The sequence below is a fragment of the Pogoniulus pusillus genome, chromosome 5 (assembly GCF_015220805.1).
Source record: "Pogoniulus pusillus isolate bPogPus1 chromosome 5, bPogPus1.pri, whole genome shotgun sequence".
In the NCBI taxonomy this organism is placed as follows: Eukaryota; Metazoa; Chordata; class Aves; order Piciformes; family Lybiidae; genus Pogoniulus; species Pogoniulus pusillus.
In genome coordinates this window covers 5749691-5772078 of record NC_087268.1, presented here as the reverse complement: position 1 = coordinate 5772078, position 22388 = coordinate 5749691, and the positions used below count along the sequence as shown (strand labels likewise).

General features: G+C 42.7%; 1 protein-coding gene across 6 annotated transcripts in view; it reads right to left on the bottom strand.

Moving 5' to 3' along the window:
• PRPS2 (phosphoribosyl pyrophosphate synthetase 2) overlaps positions 1 to 20128 on the bottom strand; it is a 49698-nt gene extending 29570 nt beyond the window's left edge. For 2 of the 6 annotated variants that reach the window (XM_064143978.1, XM_064143973.1), the window contains exons 1-5: positions 13376 to 13468; positions 13119 to 13210; positions 12291 to 12460; positions 1062 to 1161; positions 546 to 609 (exon numbers count right to left, since the gene is read on the bottom strand). The gene's annotated coding sequence lies outside the window, so the exon portion shown is untranslated. Of the gene's footprint in view, positions 1 to 545; positions 610 to 1061; positions 1162 to 6029; positions 6583 to 12290; positions 12461 to 13118; positions 13211 to 13375; positions 13469 to 19895 lie in introns of those variants that run through there. The other 4 variants (XM_064143972.1, XM_064143974.1, XR_010302412.1 and 1 more) reach the window with 4 other exon arrangements.
• Positions 20129 to 22388: the final 2260 nt, after the last annotated feature.

The window sequence follows — 22388 nt, the reverse complement described above, 5'->3', positions numbered from 1 at the left end:
TGCGTTGGATAAGTTACCTTAGAACCACCTCAGTTTTCCTGCCTTAAGCAAACCATTGCTTCAAAGAGCAAGGTCTCCAACGTGTGTTTAATAATTCTCTATCAGTGGGAGCACTCATGACTACATAAACCCCAGTACTGCACAGTTCACCTCTACAGACAGTTTTAGAGCTGCCCAAAAAGTCCTTTCGAAGTCATTTTTCAGCTCAGAACTGGATTTCTAATGAAATGTAATTTCTGCAAAGAAAGGGTATTTTTTTTTCCAAGTAAAAAACTTTTTCCATCAAATAGAAAAAGATTTTCAAAAAGACCAAGTGTATTCCTAAACGGAATGTTTTAATAAACAGCTCAGTAAGAAATGGTTTAGGTTGTGGATTTAGGGGTTAATAGACTGGGTTGCCAAGCATTCCCATTCTCCATGGTCTAAAACATTTAGCCAGATAATTCCACAGCTCAGGGACGCTTCTAACTAAATACTGCATTACTGCAGAGGCAATATAAACAGGGGACAGGGCAAGAATGGGAGCAATAAGTATTGTGACTTACCACAGCATGATTTCAGAATCTATTCCAGTTTTTGACACGTTGCCAATATCTCAGTATATAAGAACTGTGTTATAGAATCATAGAATCAAACCGTGTCGGAAGAGACCTCCAAGATCATCCAGTCCAACCTAGCACCCAGCCCTAGCCAGTCAACTAGACCATGGCACTAAGTGCCTCAGCCAGGCTTTGCTTGGGAGACCTTCAGGGACAGTGCCTCCACCACCTCCCTGGGCAGCCCATTCCAATGCCAATCACTCTCTCTGGCAACAACTTCCTCCTAACATCCAGCCTGTACTTCCCCCCAGCACAACTTGAGACTGTGTCCCCTTGGCCCATTCGCCCTTTTGCCTTCTTTGTATTATAAAGATCATTTGTATTATGCAGTTAAAAAGAAAAGGGTTTAACTGTCAGCACTGGAGGCCCATAATAGCATCTTGAAAATCGAGCCTGTGTTCCTTCCTGTTCCTACATCTTCAACAACTATTTTTATAGGCCACATTTTGTACTGCTACTTACAACTCCAAGTTTTGTTGTGATTTTTAATATCGCTAATTCTAAACTCTTTAGCTTCTGGGACAGGAAATCTCAGCTTCCACCATGGCTGCAAATTTCAAATCTGTGAAAAAAGAAAACTTGTTGATATGACCTCATGATTATCAGAACTGAAACCATCTCCAGAGAGAAAAAGGGTGATTTAGCTTAAATAATCACATTATCACCAAGGTTGGAAGAGACCTCATAGATCATCAAGTCCAACCCTTTACCACAGAGCTCAAGGCTAGACCATGGCACCAAGTGCCACGTCCAATCCTGCCTTGAACAGCCCCAGAGACAGTGACTCCACCACCTCCCCGGGCAGCCCATTCCAGTGTCCAATGACTCTCTCAGTGAAGAACTTTCTCCTCACCTCCAGCCTAAATTTCCCCTGGCATAGCTTGAGGCTCACCTCTTGTTCTGGTGCTGGCCACCTGAGAGAAGAGAGCAACCTCCTCCTGGCCACAACCTCCCCTCAGGTAGTTGTACACAGCAATAAGGTCACCCCTGAGCCTCCACTTCTCCAGGCTAATGTAATAAAGGAAAGCCATACTTCACTGTAGACTCAGACACTAGAACTTTAGAAGGTATCTGCAAAAGACATGGAAACAGCTTGGTCTGACAAGAGGGCTTTTCATATATCCTTAACACCACTGACCCTTACAATGAAGTGGCTCACTTGGTGAATGTCTTGAGATGCTCTTGCTTTTTTTCAGAAGCTGTCCAGTTAAAACTCCTGTCCTCACATGTGGTTTAGTAAATATTCTATTTTCTGGCTCAGCAGGATACACAGACAATTCTTTTTAGCCCATTTTGACTTTCGCCCCCTACAGCTGATTAGTGTTTATCCCATAGCTACAGCATAGAAACCCCAGTCATTAAAACAAGTTGCGGAGGCTGACATACAAAAGAAATGGTGCAGAGTATCTTTCATTTGGTTGTGATAGACTTAAACTGGGGACTGGAATTTGGAGGTTTGTGTCATCTCTGTTTGAAGCTCTGCACTTTTCTAGAAGAAAAAAAAACAACCAACCCTTATTTCTCCTCATTGTTTTTTAATTGAATAATAATAATAAAGCAACTGCCTGCCTAATAGCAGAAAGTAAAACTTTCAACATGAAATTCCTTTCTTGCTTTTATCATCACTTTTTGGTTTTTCCTCATGCAGGATGTAATAATCAGTACAGAACTAGTAAATGCTGTTTCCTAGTAACTAGAAGTCAGCAAGTATTGATTAGTTAGGCTGGGACAAAGACTGCAACAATAGTCAGCTGGACCTGAGAAGGCATCTATGTAATTCTGCCCCTGCACCAGAAAGCCCTTCCAGCTAAGGTATGAGAGCAAAGGAATAAGAGACTTTAAAATACCAGAAGCAGAAATTGGACTATCAAGAGACTCTGTTTCACATAGGACTGAAAACTTTTCATCCATCTTGGTTTCATTTCAATGCACAGTTTTGATAGTCTTAGGATGTACCTCACTTTATCATTCTCCTGACTGTTCCCATACTAAAAGCTGTTATACCCTGAAGAAAAAGCCACTCAGAATACCCAAGGGCTTTTGTGGTTTTTTTTTTCCCTTTTTCTTTTTGTGTATCACAATGACTTCTGACTCCCTCTTCTCCCCCTCTTTTTCTTCCAAATTAAAAACCCACCTATCTTTATAGGAGAATATCTGTTGGGGGGGGGGGGAGGGGGAACCCTCCACCCTTTAAAAAGAACTAATGAATAGTTGGGGAATAAAATATCAAGCTATTTTATTCCCTCCTTTCACAGTTGTAATTTACAAAATAACTCTACTGACCAATTTCTGCCCTTATTTACAGCACTTAATTGTCAAACTTCAACAAATACCTCTGGCCTCAAAAGAATTGATAGTGAAAGATCTGAGCTATAAAACAAAGAGTTGTGGTCTGGTGTTATTTATTGCATCTGTTTTTAAATGTTAGCCTATATTTGGGTCATGATTTCAAGATTTAGAATCTTCCTTACAAACAACAGAGGCTAATATTTGCTTCTAATCACTTGTCTCCAAGGGCTTCAGCTGTAGGAATGAACAGCAGATATTGGAGGGCTTGATATGGAATAGCAGCAGCTGACAGCATTACGGTCACATCTGTCCAAACCTATTATCTCTGCATTTTGAAACCTGTGATTCTATTGTCTTCAAATGCTGATCTGGTTCTTTCAAAGCTTGTTCTATCCTGCATGCATAAAAGCATTAAAAGTTGTTAAATGAATAATGCTACTCAGGAAGCATAAAGTTTTGTCGTAGGACCCAATAACTTAGCACGAGCTAAGTTCTTCATGATCTTACCCTCCCACTGCTCCCAAATTGTCCTTGGTTTTCCAAACTTCCACACAGCTTCAGCTATCTTTCTCCTAGCTGTCTTCCAAATCCCCAGGGCTTCCCTGCTTTGCTCTATGGCTTCCAGTATCTGTGATCCTGCATGCATAAAAGCATTAAAAGTTGTTAAATGAATAATGCTACTCAGGAAGCATAAAGTTTTGTCGTAGGACCCAATAACTTAGCACGAGCTAAGTTCTTCATGATCTTACCCTCCCACTGCTCCCAAATTGTCCTTGGTTTTCCAAACTTCCACACAGCTTCAGCTATCTTTCTCCTAGCTGTCTTCCAAATCCCCAGGGCTTCCCTGCTTTGCTCTATGGCTTCCAGTATCTGTGATCATTTCTGATGTTACCTCTCGATATTTTCTGACTACTGAATATTTCAACTGCTGATTCTCTTTCAGAGCCACAGGTCTATAATTCAGCTTCTACAGAAACCTCTTTGATCACTTAGCCCCACTTTTCTTTGTCAGCAGACACAGGCCTTACAGCCTCACCTGCTTTATTCTTTATAAAAGCTTATTGCCCTTCTTGTACGTATTCTGAGGGAAGTTGCTAGGCTGAACATCTTTTATCAATTTCTCCTAATGCACATCATAACACACATTTCTCAGCATTAATCATCATCTAACAAGTGGCACCTTACACAGGGCATGACCAGTGAAAAGAAAAGAAAGAATTTCCAAACTGCAAGTTAGATAAATGTAACCTCTGTATGCTTTTTTATCAGAACATTGTCACATTAATGGCCTAGACTTCGTAGCCCTCTAGTGATGTTCTCTTCCTCTCTGACAGATTTTCCTCTTAAACTACCTTTAACTAAGCAACAAAAAAAAGGTCTTTCAGTTGTGAGAAAACTGGAAAATTCATCACTGTTTTTCCACTCAGGTTTGAAAGCTGTTTCCACTGTAGCAATCAATCATTTTGCTATCCTTTTATCTAAGACAGGTTACCAAACTTATGTGTATATGTCACCTCCATAGTGCTGCAGTTTTCCCAGACAGCTTACAAAGTGTCTTTAAGGATAAATCTTAAGAGGTACTATCTGGAATATGTGGTTTGTCTTAAGCATGAATTTTCTGCAACATAACTGTAGTGCAAATGGTCTACTGAAAGTATTTTTGTAGATACCGTAGATGTTATTATGGAGAAAAGGGCAAAACTTGGTGATATAAGTTCCTTTATAAACCTTATTTTCTGTAATGCTACTATTACCCTAGATTTTGTCACTGCTGGGTGTTTCTCGCCAGTTTCATCATTTAGACTTTTCCCATATTAGGTCAACATCCAGTCATGATTTTGTGTTGAACATAGAATCAACCAGGTTGGAAGAGACCTCCAAGATCATCCAGTCTAACCTAATACCCAGCCCTAGCCAGTCATTTAGACCACGGCACTAAGTGCCTCATCCAGGCTTTTCTTGAACACCTCCAGGGAAGGTAACTCAACCACCTCCCTGGGCAGCCCATTCCAATGGCAAATCATTCTCTCTCTGAGGATTGTTCATGTATCAGTGCTTCTCCTTGCCTGTAAGTACTAGCATGCATGTCCTTTATGGAAGTATTTTGAAGTTAAAACATCTTTTTTTTTCCAGTTGCATTTTTTTCTTCTGCAGTAACTGTCACGCATTAAAATCTTGTCCAGCCAGCTTTGCTACATGTTTGATTCCCTCTCAAGATCAGCTCTCAGATCCTTAAGTTTCTGTTGCAGTATGCTCCTGCTAGGAAGCTCCAGGGGGAAGTCATCTACTTAATAAGAAGTGGTCCAGTTCCTCTTGTGTGGCAGCTTGGGTGTTCCCTGCCCCCCCACACTTTAGAAATCACCCAGACTAGACTCAGCCAGCTCTGGACATATGAATGAAGCTTATATTTACAGCTAGCACAATAGACAAGCAGATATTTACAGTATATACAGTGATAGACAGAAATAGACAAGGTAAAAGGTAATACAGAAACACAACTCCCCTCCCAGAAACCCGAGTCCCCAGAAGGGGCTCTCAACCACCCCTGCACCTTCCCCTACCCCTCTCAACCTTACCCCAGTCCCAAAGAAGAATGGAGGTTTGGCCAGGGGGGTTAGGGAGCAAAGTGGATTAGCCAAGGAAACAGAGGGTGTGGTTAGGAGAGAGATGCAGCTCAGAGCTCCCAGCAGTAGAAGCGACTTTATCTATGTTTTGACTTAAATTTTTATACATCTCAGCAAGCCTATGAGGGCAGTAGACGTCACCTTTGTTTTCCTTTCACAGCTTATGATCTAGTCCTTCTCACCAAAACATTCTAGCTAGCTTCAAACTAGCACATCTTGTTTTCTCCTAACAGCACAGACTGGGGGTACTTCAATTTAGGTTTCCCAGTGGATCTCAGAGTTTTACCTTTTTTGCACAAAGATTTATTTTCTACTGCTAGATAATTTCTGAATGTTTTCTAGGAAAACAAACATTTGCTGATTTACTTACACCCCCCCCCCCCCCAAAGTGTCTACAGAACTTCCAGTTTCTGTAATACCTCTTTAATTCCTTTTCACTGTTTTGTGTCTCTGTTTTTTTTTTCAGTGATTTTACCCTCTAGAAGTCCAAAGGAACATTAACTCCTAACCTTCATCCTTTGAAAACTGCATCTCATCTCTAGTACTGATGCTTCTACCTCTGTTTCCCTCAATCAACCACCCATCTTCAGCATCTTCTGTGTTACCATTTGCATGAGTAAATAAGGCAAGACAGGAGACTAACCTTGGAATTAAAAGTCTGTGTATAAACAGGATTCATGCTGCTTCACAAACACAAGCTCTAGCAACTACACTGTTGGAAAAAGAAGCATATGAATGTCAAGCTAAGAAGGGAGCAGATTATTATATAAAAGCCATTGAGAGGCAAAAGACCAAAGCTGTCCATTCAAGATAAAAGATCAAAGACTTCAGTTTCCTTTTCAAGACTAAAGCTTATGCATTCTGCTTCAGGCAACTTTAGAAGGGTTCAGCTTGTCTTTTGTGCATCTTGGTTCTAAGTTTCAGCAGCCATTGGACTCCAGTTTAGCCTGCAAGCCTGTCTGCTTGTTCTCCACTCTAATCTTCTACTAAATCAACACATTACCATGCTGTGTCTCAATTCTGTCAAATCACATTTTCCAAAAGAAAACCATTCTGCATGGACATTTTGCCTGGCAAAAGATAAGGAGAGAGAAGCAAACAAGAGAAGAGATCATTATCTGAGACTGCACTCTTTTACATCATACTTTCACAACCACAGACATTTGCTTTCAGCTCCAGTCAGAGGCAGAATGTCAGATACCTCTGTCAGATTTGGCCTGAGCTAGTATAGCCTTTCTAATATTGTTATGTCCCCGTGTTCTGACAGCACAGAAATGCAGAGTGTTAATATGATTCTAAGTCAAACTAATGTCCCCCTGAAAGCAGGCAGCCCCTAGTCTATTTTGAAAGTCACAGAGTAGATTGCTATGATGTCTGTAATGCCTAACATTATTGTACTACTGCTAATTCAAATGCAAGGTCATGTATTCAAAGTACACAGACTTTCCATCAGCTTTGGGTAAAACTCACTAAGGGAAGCTTTTAGGACCTGTCTTGTGGTTGCTCTGACAGTGTTTATACTGTGAGGCCCACAAAGACTTCCTTACTTCCATATCTGAATAAATATCCCATGTCAGGACAAGATGTGGAATATTAATTATCAACTACCTCTAAACAAGAAAGCCAAAGACACCAAAAGGGAGAGATTTGGAGCATGCTTTAAAAACAAACCAGGAATGAAAGATATCTCTTACTGAGTTGAAACTTCCTTTCTCTTTATTGTTCCTACAGTATAATTCCTAAAAATGCTGCCAGTTATTTAAGAAATGAGCATAAGGTCTTCATGCAGCACCAAATTAAATATGAAAATATGAACAAAGTAGAAATAAAAATGTGAAAAGCATTTCTCTTCTGCTTCTGGAATTAGTGAGTATCCCTTCAACTTAGCTATACTCACCAACAAGAATTACAGAGGTCCATGAAATTTAAATTAAGTGATTTTTCTTTGATATTAAAAAAGCCTTCCTAATACAGCTGCTTTTATTTTGCTGTATTATTGAAAAATAAAAAACACACCAAACCCAGTACAAAATACTTTTTACCTGTCTATGTATTCTTCCCACTTGATAAGTTTTTAGACTTACTATTAAAATGTTAACTAAGGATTTGGTGAAGAGTGGTGTGATGGTTTGGGTGTTCCCTGCCCCCCCACACTTTGGAAATCACCCAGACTAGACTCAGCTGGCTCTGGAAATATGAATGAAGCTTATATTTACAGCTAGCAAAAAATACAGGCATATATTTACAGTATATACAGTTATAGACAGAAACAGACAAGGTAAAAAGGTAATACAGAAACACAACTCCCCTCCCAGAAACCTGAGTCCCCAGGAGGGGCTCTCAACCACCCCTGCACCTTCCCCCTACCCCTCTCAACTTTACCCTAGTCCCAAGGAAGAACAGATGTTTGGCCAGGAGATTAGGAAGCAAAGTGGATTAGTCCCAAAAATGGAGGATGAGGTTACAGAGTAAGAAGCAGCTCAGCCAGCAGCCCAAGTGAGAGTGATGCCGAGTGTCTTATCTATGTTTTGACTTATGTTTTTACACATCTCAGCAAGCCTGTGAGCGAAGTACATATCACCCTTGTTTTCTTTCCATAGCCTGTAATCTAGTTCTTCTCACCAAAACATTCTAGCCTGCTTCAAACTAGCACAAGTGGAAATACATTTTTCCATAAACATTTTGAGGCATGCCCAATGAATGCCACCATACTGTTATAGACCCTGGCAAAAGACATATGCATTATTCAAGACTGATATGAGGACATTGAGATGCTTGAGCGTGTCCAGAGCAGGGCGACGAGGCTGGGGAGAGGCCTTGAGCACAGCCCTACAAGGAGAGGCTGAGGGAGCTGGGATTGGTTAGCCTGGAGAAGAGGAGGCTCAGGGGAGACCTTATTGCTGTCTACAACTACCTGAGAGGTGGTTGTGGCCAGGAGGAGGTTGCTCTCTTCTCTCAGGTGGCCAGCACCAGAACAAGAGGACACAGCCTCAGGCTACACCAGGGGAGATTTAGGCTGGAGGTGAGGAGAAAGTTCTTCCCTGAGAGAGTCATTGGACACTGGAGTGGGCTGCCCGGGGAGGTGGTGGAGTCGCCGTCCCTGGGGCTGTTCAAGGCAGGATTGGACGTGGCACTTGGTGCCATGGTCTAGCCTTGAGCTCTGTGGTAAAGGGTTGGACTTGATGATCTGTGAGGTCTCTTCCAACCCTGATGATACTGTGAAATTATTACCACACACTTAAAAATACAGCAGCTACTCCCAGACAGCTTGGCAAGTCTACAACTGAGTACAGTCGTTGCACACACTGAAGATTTCGTCCAAGGTTACAAGGGACTGGAGACTTTCAAGTGCATATAGGTGCAAGTTTGACTTTGCAGAAGCTGAAATCATTGGTAGTGCAAGTCCAAAAAACATTTCTGCCTTTACAAGATCTTGCATAAATTGTAGATATTTTGACATGCTAAAAAATCTGGAGACTTCACCAGGAGGAAAAAAATGAAGAGTTATAAATGGGAAATAAAAAAGTGTATGTATCCTAACCTGATTCAAATAATCTAGATAGGAGAGAGAAATAAATATTGAAGTACAAGATGTTGGTGCATATTTCTTTCTGCCTTTCTGCTATACTTCCTTTTAGCACTCCAAACTCCTTCTACCAGCTCTCTCAACACTGCTTTTCACTGGGTTGCTGAGGAAGAAATTATGAACCAGCTCTTGCCCTGGCTCACTATTCCATGGAATAAAACCCATACCCATAAAATCCCTCTGTGCTAAAGTTTGAAGGTCTTAGAATCATAGAATCAACCAGGTTGGAAGAGACCTCCAAGATCATCCAGGCCAACCTAGCACCCAGCCCTATCCAGTCATCTAGACCATGGAACTAAGTGCCTCATCCAGTTCAGTTGCATCTGTTTAACCTGACATATCTCCCTGTAGAACTCTGCTCACAGATATACCAGTGTAACATTTAAAAGCACCATTTTCAATAACTTTTCTCCTTGCCCCAGTCAAAAATCAACAAGGTCAATATTTACAATTGCATAGAATGAATAATTTGGAACACCTGAACTATAAAACATCTATCAAACGCTGTTCAACTAAGCTCTGAGGTGTTGTGGATTCTCAGGCCCCTTTTTAGACATCAATGCTGTAATCATCAAAAGATCACAAGTTACATCCAGCATTGTCTCTTGGAATCTGGTTTTTTTTTTCCCTCCTTGGTTAGCTAAGGTTTCTTAGCTATCAGTAGAAAGAAATTCATTAAGCCTGATTCATATCACGGCCACTATAACCACCAAGAAAGGGTAAAGTTAGATGTCAAGGCCACAATGGTTAAAGTACTTTTGACTGGGAAAGGTATAGATGTGTCCTGTTGCCTACTGGGCCACTCAATTCAAGAAGGATGTTGAGGTGCTGGAACATGTCCAGAGAAGGGCAACAAAGCTGGTGAGGGGCCTGGAGCACAAATCCTATGAGGAGAGGCTGAGGGAGCTGGGCCTGTTTAGCCTGGAGAAGAGGAGGCTCAGGGGTGATCTTATTACTGTCTACAACTACCTGAAGGGGCATTGTAGCCAGGTGGGGGGTGGCCTCTTCTCCCAGGTAACCAGCAATAGAACAAGGGAACACAGTCTCAAGTTGTGCCAGGGTAGGTATAGGCTGGATGTTAGGAAGAAGTTCTTCACAGAGAGAGTGATTGGCATTGGAATGGGCTGCCCAGGGAGGTGGTGGAGGCACCGTCCCTGGGGGTCTTCAAGCAAAGCCTGGCTGAGGCACTTAGTACCATGGTCTAGTTGATTTGTTAGGGCTGGGTGCTAGGTTGGCCTGGATGATCTTGGAGGTCTCTTCCAACCTGGTTGATTCTATGATTCTACTGTTAAGGTTCATGTCAATAATGTGTACACGGTGAACCTCAGGAAGAGATGAGATGCAGGCCTATTTAGCCACAAAAAGCTACAAAATATTAGGAAGAGAAGGGATTGTCAAAGCCTACAAAAGACTTCACCTACTGACTAACATGGAGTCACCAAAACCTATTGGAAAAACAAATGCGGAGAAGTACAGCAACCTTATATACGACTGAAACACAACCAAGAAGCTTCCTCCACACTGAGGCAAATCAGCATGTAAATAAGTAGCCAAATCAGCATCTGTGTTCCAAATACCTATTGGTAACGACCCTCAGAATGTTACCTGGTGACCAGCTCCCAAAAGGCATTTAGGGAAAGCAACAGCTGGAAGGGCCAAGCTCACACCAGGGCACAGTTCAACAGTTTGGTCATGCAGTGGATCATGCTGTAAAGGTCAGCAGTGCTTTGAGGCACCCTGAAGTCTCCTAGGACAGGCACAGTTATTCCAACAAGTTCTTAAATTATTTTTCCCTTGCTCTGTTGTGATTCCATTCTCTCACCCTCACCTCCCCCCAAACTAAGAAAACTAGAAGGAGCTATTGGTGAAGTGGCTATTTCCAATTTGACTTTCACCACAGAATTACTGGGGAAAGAGTTCATTATTGTAAGGACAAGAAGGAGTCTAAGGATTAGAAGAAAAACCCAAACTAAAAGACATTTTAAAATCTGGATATGAAGTCTTAGGGAAAGTTAAGTGACAGAAGACTATGAGGAAAGTAGCAGTAACTAGTAGAGTCATAGAATCAACCAGGTTGGAAGAGACCTCCAAGATCATCCAGTCCAACCTAGCACCCAGCCCTAGCCAGTCAACTAGACCATGGCACTAAGTGCCTCATCCAGGCTTTGCTTGAACACCTCCAGGGACGATGCCTCCACCACCTCCCTGGGCAGCCCATTCCAATGCCAATCACTCTCTCTGCCAACAACTTCCTCCTAACATCCAGCCTAGACTTCCCTGGCACAACTTGAGACTGTGTCCCCTTGTTCTATTGCTGGTTGTCTGGCAGAAGAGACCAACCCCCACCTGGCTACAACCTCCCTTCAGGTAGTTGTAGACAGCAATGAGGTCCCCCCTGAGCCTTCTCTTCTCCAGGCTAAACACCACCAGCTCCCTCAGCCTCTCCTCATAGGGTTTGTGTTCCAGGCCCCTCACCAGCTTTGTTGCCCTTCTCTGGACACCTTCCAGCACCTCAACATCTCTCTTGAATTGAAGGACCCAGAACTGGACACAGCACTCAAGGTGTGGCCTGACCAGTGCTGAGTACAGGGGAAGAATAACCTCCCTTGTCCTACTGGCCACACTGTTCCTGATACAGGCCAGGATGCCATTGGCTCTCCTGGCCACCTGGGCACACTGCTATCAAGGATAGTATTCAGCCTACTATCTACCAGTACCCTCAGGTCCCTTTCTTCCTGGCTGCTCTCAGCCACTCAGTCCCCAGCCTGTAGCGCTGCTTGGGGTTGTTGTGGCCAAAGTGCAGAACCCTGCACTTGGCCTTGTTCAATCTCATCCCATTGGCCTCTGCCCACCCATCCAGCCTGTCCAGGTCCCTCTGCAGGGCTCTCCTACCTTCCAGCAGATCCACACCTGCTCCTAGCTTGGTGTCATCTGCAAACTTACTGATGCTGGACTCAATCCCCTCGTCCAGATCATCAATAAAGATGTTGAACAGGACTGGGCCCAGCACGGGTGAACAGGAAACCTCTCTGGTGCAATACAGAAAGCAAAGATAAGACCTCACTGTGGGTTCACCAGGAGTTTTTCAACAACATAAGAATTAGCAAAACCATGCTAAGGGACATAGCAAGGTTCTAGTAGCAGTAATAACAACAACAACAACAAAAATAACAAACAAGCCCATGTGCTTACCAGGAAAGAAAAACTCTTCTGATGTTGACTCCAATTTTGACAGACTGATGTACCTCTGGATGTGCCTACATCCACTGACTCTTCAGGGAGCCAAGGGCAAAATTAGGCAGTTGTGTTTGGTGTCAGAACGGTGACTGACAATTCATTTCTAATGGTGAGAAGGGATTAGTCTACACAGAAGAGAGGAGGGTGGAGAGGTAGAGTAGAAAATTTAGTCAACTGTAAGCATTCTTAGAGAGTAAAATACTTTTTCCTCAGCCTTCCACAGTATCCTTACAGCCACAATAGTGAGATGTTTACTACTAAGATGGACGATAAGGTGAGTGGAATATTCACTTGCTCATTAGGCTCAGAGGATTGTGGGCAACTGTACAAAGTTCAGCTGGCAGTTGGTTGCCTGCTGCTTGCCTCAGGGATATTGATTTCTATTACTGTGTACTTCAGAAAATTTCCTGGGTAAAGCTCAGGTAATTTGCTCCAAAACAGGCATACTTTGGCAGACAGCAGAAGGAAACAGCCTGCTGCTACTGGCCTGCATCAGAAGTGGTGTGAGCAGCAGGGGCAGGGAGGTGATCCTGCCCCGTACTCAGCACTCGTGAGGCCACACCTCAAGGGCAAGACCATCAAACAGCTAAAACATCACCCAGAAAGGCTCAGCTCCAACTGGGACACACACCCAGCACCCATGCATGCTATAGCAATGGTCATTGATGCTAACCCTAACTAAATGATCTTTCAGGGTCCCTTCCAGTCCCTAACAATCTGATTCTCCACCACACCTCACCTTCCTAAAGCAGTCCCTGCTCCCCCCTGCTCTTCCCTGCTTACCTCTCACTCTGCCCAAAGAGCTTCTCTTCTCCACCACCATTCTTGCAGCCATCTCAGAGCCCAAGGCAAGAGCCTCAAACAGCTAAAATACCCTACAAAAGCAATCAGCTCCAGCAAGGACACACACCCAGCACCCGTGGAAGATGTTGGACGTTGCAATGGTTGCTGAGCCTAACCCTAACAGCCGGGGGGCCACCAGGCCCCCCGGCCTTTGAAATCCTCCACCAATTCACCCGGTGCACACCATGGGCACTCACCAGGGACGCCAGGCAGAGGATCCCTTGGCCCACAATGGGCCTAACTTGGGGCTTCTGACCTTCTGGGGCAGAATATAAAGGGGAGTGGGCAGGGAGGGCAAAGTGGCTGCACCTGGGGTGGGAGGAGACTCCAACAGCCAGCTAATGGCAAACGGCATCACCTGGTGGCATCTGCTGTGTTACCATGGGAAACTAATTAAATGGTGATTGATTGATTACAAGCACAGCAGATGATAGCAATACCTCTAATCAAAGCTGATTACATAATGCCCAGATCAAATAGCACAATGAAGAGATTTATTTGAACAAATCATGCTGGCTAAAGCACCTCATTTAACTTATCTGCTGAAGGGGGCAATGCAGTGACTGGCAAAATATCCTCTGTGTTGAAAGAAGACATGCTCAAAAAGAGACCTGAATGGGGCACTTAGTGCCATGGTCTACCTGATTGGACAGGGCTGGGTGCTAGGTTGGACTGGATGATCTTGGAGGTCTCTTCCAGCCTGGTTGATTCTATGAACCAGTACCTCCAAGTCCTTCTCTGCAGGGCTGCTCTCATTCACATCATCTCTCAGTCTATACTGATATGATACCAAAGACTGCGTTGACCCAGGTGTAGGAACTTCATGAGGCCCACTTCATGAGGTTGTCCAGGTGAGATGATGCATACAGAGGCAAGGCATGAACTGTGAGGTGTGGAAGAAGGCTTAACAATAGAATAACAGTATCATAGGATGTTTGGGGTTGGAAAGGTCCTTAAAGATCATCTACACTTCTTGAGGTTGTCCAGGTCAGGCCCACTTCTCAAGGTTGTCCATGTGAGGTGATGGTTACAGAGGAGTGATAGTTTGAACCTAGCTAGAATGTTTTGGTGAGAAGGAATTGATCACAGGCTGTGAAAGGAAAACAAAGGTGATGTCTACTTCACTCATAGGCTTGCTGAGATGTATAAAAACAAGAATCCAAACATACATAAGGCACTTCTGCTTGGGAGCTCCGAGCTGCATTTCTCTCTCTAGCCTCTCTGCCATCTCTCTGATTAATCCACTTTGCTTCCTACCCCCCTGGCCAAACCTCCATTCTTCCCTGGGACTGGGGTAAGGTTGAGAGGGGTGGGAGAAGGTGGAAGGGCCGTTCAGAGCCCCTCCTGGGGACTTAGGTTTCTGGGAGGGGAGTTGTGTTTATTACCTTTTACCTTGTCTATTTCTGTCTATAACTGTATATACTGTAAATATCTGCTTGTATATTGTGCTAGCTGTAAATATAAGCTTCATTCATATTTCCAGAGCCAGCTGAGTCTAGTCTGGGTGATTTCCAAAGTGTGTGGGGGCAGATAACACCCAAACCACTACAAGAGGATAGGCATGAACTGTGAAATGTGGAAGAGGGCTGAATCATAGAATGATTTGGGTTAGAACCCCAATCATAGAGTGGTTTGGGTTAGAAAGAGCTTTGAAAATCGTCTAGTTCCACTTTGCCTGCTGTGGGCAGGGACACCTTCCACTACAACAGGTTGTCCAAAGCCTGTTCCAACCAAGCCTTGAACCTGGAAGAGAAGGGAGCATCCACAACCTCTCTGAGAATCTGATGCAGTGCCTCACCACCTTCACAGTGAGGATCCTCACATCTCATCTGATTCTACCCTTTTCCAGTTTAAAGCTGTTGCTCCTTGTCTTATCATTGCATGTCCTTGTAAAAGGTCCTTGTAAAGAAGAGAATGCTATTTTTAATTTTCATTTTTACCCTCTGGAAAAACTATTCTTGTATTACTAAAATGAACATTCAGAAAGCCTTCAAAAGCCTCTGGCATGCATAGGACTAAAATATTCTTGGTTGGTTTTCTTTTGTTATTTTGCAAGCAAGCCTAAGACCTACACCCAGAAGTAGTCTCAAATTGAAATATAAAAATGGCAAGTCAATTTTATTGCTAGAAGTAGCATAATTTGGTTTGTTTGGAACAGTGTTCAGGCACTGTATTGTCTCCCCTATTGTTTGAATTTATGCAAATATTTAAATTTGATGTCTACCTAGACAACAAGCAACAGAACAAGGGGACATAGTCTCAAATTGTGCCAGGGAAGTATAGACTGGATGTTAGGAGGAAGGTGTTGCCAGAGAGAGTGATTGGCATTGGAATGGGCTGCCTAGGGAGGTGGTGGAGGCACCGTCCCTTGAGGTGTTCAAGCAAAGCCTGGCTGAGGCACTTAGTGCCATGGTCTGGTTGACTGGCTAGGGCTGGGTGCTAGGTTGGCCTGGATGATCTTGGAGGTCTCTTCCAACCTGGTTGATTCTATCATTCTATATAATCACACCACAGTCAGAACAGCCCAATTACTTTTAATCTCATTGTCATTCTATGGTGTCGTGGCACTGTACTATGTGATACTGCAGAAAGAAGCAGTAGGATTCAAATGATAAAACTCTGGCTCGTCTCCAAGAGGCTCTTTTTAGGCCCATTTCAAATCTCCTGGCTTGCTGTTCTTCCAAGGTGATTTCAGATTCAAGGAGCGCTCAATTCACTGCGTGTTTAACAAAAGAAGAGTATCACAGTATCACAGTATCATCAGGGTTGGAAGAGACCTCACAGATCATCAAGTCCAACCCTTTACCACACAGCTCAAGGCTAGACCATGGCACCAAGTGCCACATCCAATCCTGCCTTGAACAGCCCCAGGGACGGCGACTCCACCACCTCCCCGGGCAGCCCATTCCAGTGTCCAATGACTCTCTCAGTGAAGAACTTTCTCCTCACCTCCAGCCTAAATCTCCCCTGGCGCAGCCTGAGGCTGTGTCCTTTCATTCCCAGGTTTTATGGTAAGATCTGTCTTATTTACAGATAGGTTGTCAGCAAATATTAAGTACCGTGTGAAATGCTCTGTCTCTTAAATGTCCCAAGAGAACAAAACTGTATAGAATCATAGAATCATAGAATCAAGCATGTTGGAAGAGACCTCCAAGATCATCCAGTCCAACCTAGCACCCAGCCCTATCCAGTCAACTAGACCATGGCACTAAGTGCCTCATCCAGGCTTTTCTTGAAGACCCCCAGGGACGGTGCCTCCACCACCTCCCTGGGCAGCCCATTCCAATGCCAATCACTCTCTCTGTGAAGAACTTCCTCCTAATATCCAGCCTATACCTACCCTGGCACAACTTGAGACTGTGTCTAGTAATATCAAAGTAATTCTGTTACCCATGAACGGTGCAGCGACTGATGAATGAATGGAAAGGGAAAAAAAGAAGGAAAGGAAAAGAGACTGTCTTAAATATATGTGAAAATGGAAACCAAAAAATGGAAAGAGAACCACTGCTGAAACCTCCATTCCTGGGTATCATGTTAAGAATATTATCTCCAATACTCATCAGTGACTTGCAGACCCCTGGCTTGAATCAAAATATAGAAGAGAGCCCTCCATGACTAAGCCATTGAAACTTGCCTGTATAATATTATGTTCAGACACAGAGATTCAGCAGGTCAAAAGCCTGTTTGTGAGAGCCTAAAGGGATTGTTAAAAGGAAAATTACTCAGCAGGCTCATTTATTGTAGCAAGTTAAAAATTAGCTAGTTTGTGGCTAAAATTGCAAGGTAAGCAGGTAAAAAAAAAGAAGAGTGTGATTTTTACATAGAACCCACCATGGTTTTTTAATTAAGTCAGTGAGATACAAACCCAGAGTGCCCACTGCACCTCTGTGGAACTCAGATCTCTTCTTGCAAGTAACAATGCATTGACAAGAGCCTTGCTTGATTCTCTGTGGAACTTAGATCTCTTCTTGCAAGTAACAATGCATTGACAAGAGCCTTGCTTGATTCTCTGTGGAACTCAGATCTCTTCTTGCAAGTAACAATGCATTGACAAAAGCCTTGCTTGATTCTCTGTGGAACTCAGATCTCTTCTTGCAAGTAACAATGCATTGACAAGAGCCTTGCTTGATTCTCTGTGGAACTCAGATCTCTTCTTGCAAGTAACAATGCATTGACAAAAGCCTTGCTTGATTCTCTTACAAGTCCCCACACGTTTACTGATTTCCAACACATTGCAACTGAGCTCTGAAAACTAAATTTAGTCCTTTCCAGCTCTGTAATGCTGCTCATGAAGCTCTTACCTGTGCCCTTGCCAACACTTAAAATGTTTTCAGATGACCTAGGCAGCTTTATGAAAACTGATACAGAGAATAACACAAATATTCCAGAGTGCTATTGAGATAGGGAATTTGTCCAGAAGGAATATTCCATGGGACAGAATGCTAGAATTAAACAATTTTCACCAAATGGTACTTTTGAAAGTGGCATTTTAATAGCAAATTAATTCAGCATAATGGAATTACAATTCTAAAAGGTGAAACAGTGGAAGACCTGGGTTTGCCCCTAAAGCTTCTTTCTCTGCTAGATGTGGGACCACTTACTGAATTGTCTGCAATTCCCAGGCTCAGAGAGTAGTTCAGTCTTTCAGAGAATGCATACTAAGATGGTTTTACTGTATAAATTCCCATTTGAAATGCTCTGCCTGGTGTATTAAATGATCACCCACAGCTTTTACACCTGTACAGATTTTACAGCAGATTGAGAAGGCTAATGAAAAAAGCATGAATCACACAAAACAATTTCAATCTAATTTCCCTCTAGGTGTTACAGGCAGTAATTCTTACTGACCTTTAATATTTTTTTAAAATCATTACATTAATAGCATTAATAAAAAGTTACTCCCTAATGTTTCCCCATAATTGTGAAGTGAATAACCAGCAATTCACCAATGCTACAGGCTTCTGTGATTCGATTCAGTCTCACAGACTTGATGGATGTGATTAAATTATTTTATGCAGAGTAAACATTTGCAGTGTTCCTCTTCTTGCCCCTGTCCCAACCTAAGCAAATAAACTGACTGCCAGCATTGGTCTCATGCTTCTCATGTGAAACCTATTGTGAACTTCCAAAGCTCAGAACTGTATTAGAGAACCTGATGTACTTCTAAATAAATTCACAGATGAATTTGCTTAATAGTTTTGAACAATTAAGGTTATGGCCCCAGCCGTGTGCCCACAAAGTATTGTGTGGGAAATTGAATGCAACAGGAAGAAAATAATCCTTTTTTTCTGTCCTACTGATTAAAATGTCTCTCCAAAATAAAGCACTTTTCTCACATCCATTTTCACTACACAGGTTTTCTTTCTTAGAATGTTCAAGGATAAAAGGATGTCACTTTTATGGAGTTATTTTTGTAATAAAAAAATAGGGTTTGGGTTTGGGGTTTTTTTTGAATGAGGAAATAATCCAGCACAACTGAAGGTAGATTGGCTGCAGAACCATTTAGTTACCGTTGCTTTGCTTCACATGCAGCTCATCTGGCATTGCTAAATCCCTGATGAGATTTTAGTTTGGATGTGTGTACAGCATACACAGCTTTCACAGAAACACAGAAATATTCTGGTTGGAAAAGGCACTCAGGATCATCAAGTCCAACCAATAACCCTACTCCGCAAGGTTCACCCTAAACTATATCCCCAGGCACTACATCCAAATGACTTCTAAACACATCCAGGGTTGGTGACTCAACCACCTCCCTGGGCAGCCCTTTCCAATGCCTGACCACTCTTGCCATGAAAAAATGTTTCCTGATGTCCAGTCTAAACCTACACAGTCACAGTTTGAGGCCATGCCCTCTTGTTCTGTCACTATTTACCTGTGAGAAGAGACCAGCACCAACCTCTCCACAATGTCCTTTCAGGTAGCTGTAGACAATGATGAGGTCTCCCTTCAGTGTCCTCCTCTTCAGACTAAACAGCCCCAACTCCCTCCATCTCTCCTCATAAGATTTATTCTCCAGCTTTCAAACCAAAGACTTGCTTCAAAGAATAATTAAAAGCCTTTGCTTAAAATCCTTAAAATCCTTCTAATTTGTTGTGGCTAAATTAATTATTCAAGATCATACAACCACTCAGTGTCAAAATCAGGAATGGGCACCAACAGTATCCAAGGGTCTGGCCTCCTATCCTTGTAGGACAGGAAAACAGATAATAAGCTCCTGCCATGTGCACACATTCAATCTCTTCCTTCATGTGCCACTGCATAGCTGTAACATAAATAACATTTGACCTGTTTAGAGAAAGCTGAATGGCAAGCTGTGAAAGAGCCTGTTTCAGGACTACCTCTAGGTTATGAGAAATGCACTTTGAGAATTTGATGTCTGCTTAGATACATTTTTTTACCCTGAACATTTTGAACAAATACCATTAACTGCTTCCAAGTCAAATGGTGGCAGAACAAAAAACAAACCCAAACAACACTTTTACTGTTACAGAACATGAGGACTTCCTCAGAGTTCTCAAGGAAAAAATGTTCCCACTTTGTAACCTGAAATTTGTCACATAAGCATTGCCACACAATGCACTGCAGAGCAGTAAATCTTTACCTAAACAAAGTATTCAGCTGAAATTTGAATTTCAAATGAGTTTATGAAAATCAAATACCAGCAGCTTGTCAAACATCAGACAGGACACAGAATATTCATTGCTGGAGACATACTTAAAAGGTGAAGTCTGCAGTATGTAATCAACAGCAGAATTTCTGAAGGGTTTGGGCTCTGCACTTTCTGCTTCCGCCGATATGAAATGCATGTTCAATCACATCAGTGAGATGGCCACAACTTGTCTGCAGCTGCAGCAAAGAGAGATATGCTGAGGTCAAAATTTTTCCTGCTGAGTGTGTCCAAAGGACAGTTGTTTCTTTTTCCCAGCTCAATCATCAGAAAGACCTCATGAAAGTACTGGGTTCTGCCGCTTACCATCCCTGCACTAACTCTCTTGCTTCTCACAATGACTTTCTGTGCGCATTCTCTTACACCAGGATATGCACAAATTCACTACAATGGGCCTATCCTGCCTAATCAGTCTAGCAAACAGAAGATACAACAAGTGTAAGATCTTCCTTTTTGCAGGGTTATTTGTCTGAGGGGTTTTTTTTAATCTTGTGAATTCAGTTCCCAGCTGATGACCTTCAGCGGTTACGACATACAGATGGTACCAACAGTAACCAGGACAATTGCCTTTGCTAGCCAGGTGGTTTCAACACTTTTGTATACAAACAGTCTCTAAACTGTCCTTAATCAGGATGTCTCTCTAAATCATGGGTCAAGGGAGCTGATGCAAATGGTGGCACTCTCCTAATTAGGGCGTGTTAGGTGAATGTCTTGGTGACATTACAGCCCACAGTTTTCCTTGGCTACAGCAAAATGCCTACAGAATTTAGGATCTTGCTCTTGACCTATAAATGCATTCTGGGCCACTTTTTTTTTTTGACCATCCATGCCTCTCCTTTTGCAACATCAGTCAATATTAGCAAAGGTGTCCAACTTCTGAATGTTAAAAAAAAGGAGATTTCTTCTCTCTGTGGAATTAATTGCCAAATGTAATTTCTAAATTGATTACTCTGATTATTTTGAACTTTTAGGACACTCTCTGATGGTTCTCTGTGCTTTTCCTTAAGTGGATGCTAATTAAATTCTTTGGGGTTTGTTTTTTTGGGTTTTTTCCCCCAGTTTTCCTTTCACAGTATCACCAAGGTTGGAAGAGACCTCATAGATCATCAAGTCCAACCTGTTACCACAGAGCTTAAGGCTAGACCATGGCACCAAGTGCCATATTTTCATCCTTGGGGATGAGAATATACTATAACTTTTAATTGGATTCCTAATTTTCACACCTGTCAGAGAGATTTGGGCAGGCCACCCAAACAGCAAAAATATTTGTCCAGTGTTGGTTACATCTTAAGAACTGAACTAACCAGAACAGCAAAGGTTCTCCATCTGAAAATGCTGGACACAGACAAAGGCATGTGGTCAGTGTGGTAGTGCTAATCTCAATGAAGGAAAAGAGTTGTGTTACAAAGCTGCTGTTGTTAGCACTATCTCAGGTCCCTGAATTCACAGGGGATGTTGACCAGAAATATTTCCATGCTGGCAGAGACTGGAGCAGGAAAATACTGAACTGTGTATTCAGTAGAGGCAAAACTATTGGTAGGTAATGGCTGGAAAGCTAAGAGTACTTTTATTTGTCAGAACTTCAACTAATAAAGACCTGTGCTGAGGTGTTTAGCAGAAAATGATGGATGCCACTTCTGACTAAATTATTAAAGAATGAGCTGGAGAGTATGGGGGTCATTTTCTACTGCAAAATCACTTCTGCCCCTTGTGCTGGGGCAGTTGAAAAGAGGAGCTGACATGCTGCTAGAAAAGTGAGAACTGAAAGAGGTGAGGCACTGTAATCAGAGGATTACACTGAGTCCTTTAAGTCAGTAGAGGTATTCAAGGGTTTTATCTAACTCTGCTTAGGTCTGCATAAGTTCAGGACTTAACCTCCAGTAACACCTGTATAACCACAGAATCACTGAATGGGACCTGTGGAGCTCAGATACACTGTGATGAGGTTGCACAGGAATGCATCCAGGCCTGTAACAACTCTGCAACCTTCACAGGCAAATCCTGCTCTCTTGTTTTCTTTTATTATCTATCTTTTATCTCCTTTTAAAAGGATCCAGTGAAACTTCTGCTGTTAAATGTAATATAAGATTTTGCTCTGTGTTCCTAGATATAAAAATTCTCCAAAACCTAGGCTGCAGCCAAAGATTTGTAGATGTGCCCAGTCAGGTAAAGCTGGGCTGTAAAGCAAAGAAAATACTGCAAATGAGAAGCAAATTGTGATTAGTGGAAGCATTCATTTCATCAGTGTTTACAAACCAGCCTTCTAAAGTGCACTACCCTCCTTTACCCCTATACAGCTGCAGCTTAGAGTCAATGGAGGGAATAAAGGAGCATTTATTTGGCACAAATAATCTGCCTTCTTTTGGGTACATTCACTAGGGCAAAAGGAATTCTGCTGCAGAAGTTCTTGCCAGAGAGTGATTTGCCATTGGAATGGGCTGCCCAGGGAGGTGGTGGAGTCACCATCACTGGAGGTGTTGAAGAAAAGCCTGGCTGAGGCACTTAGTGCCATGGTCTAGTTGACTGGCTAGGGCTGGGTG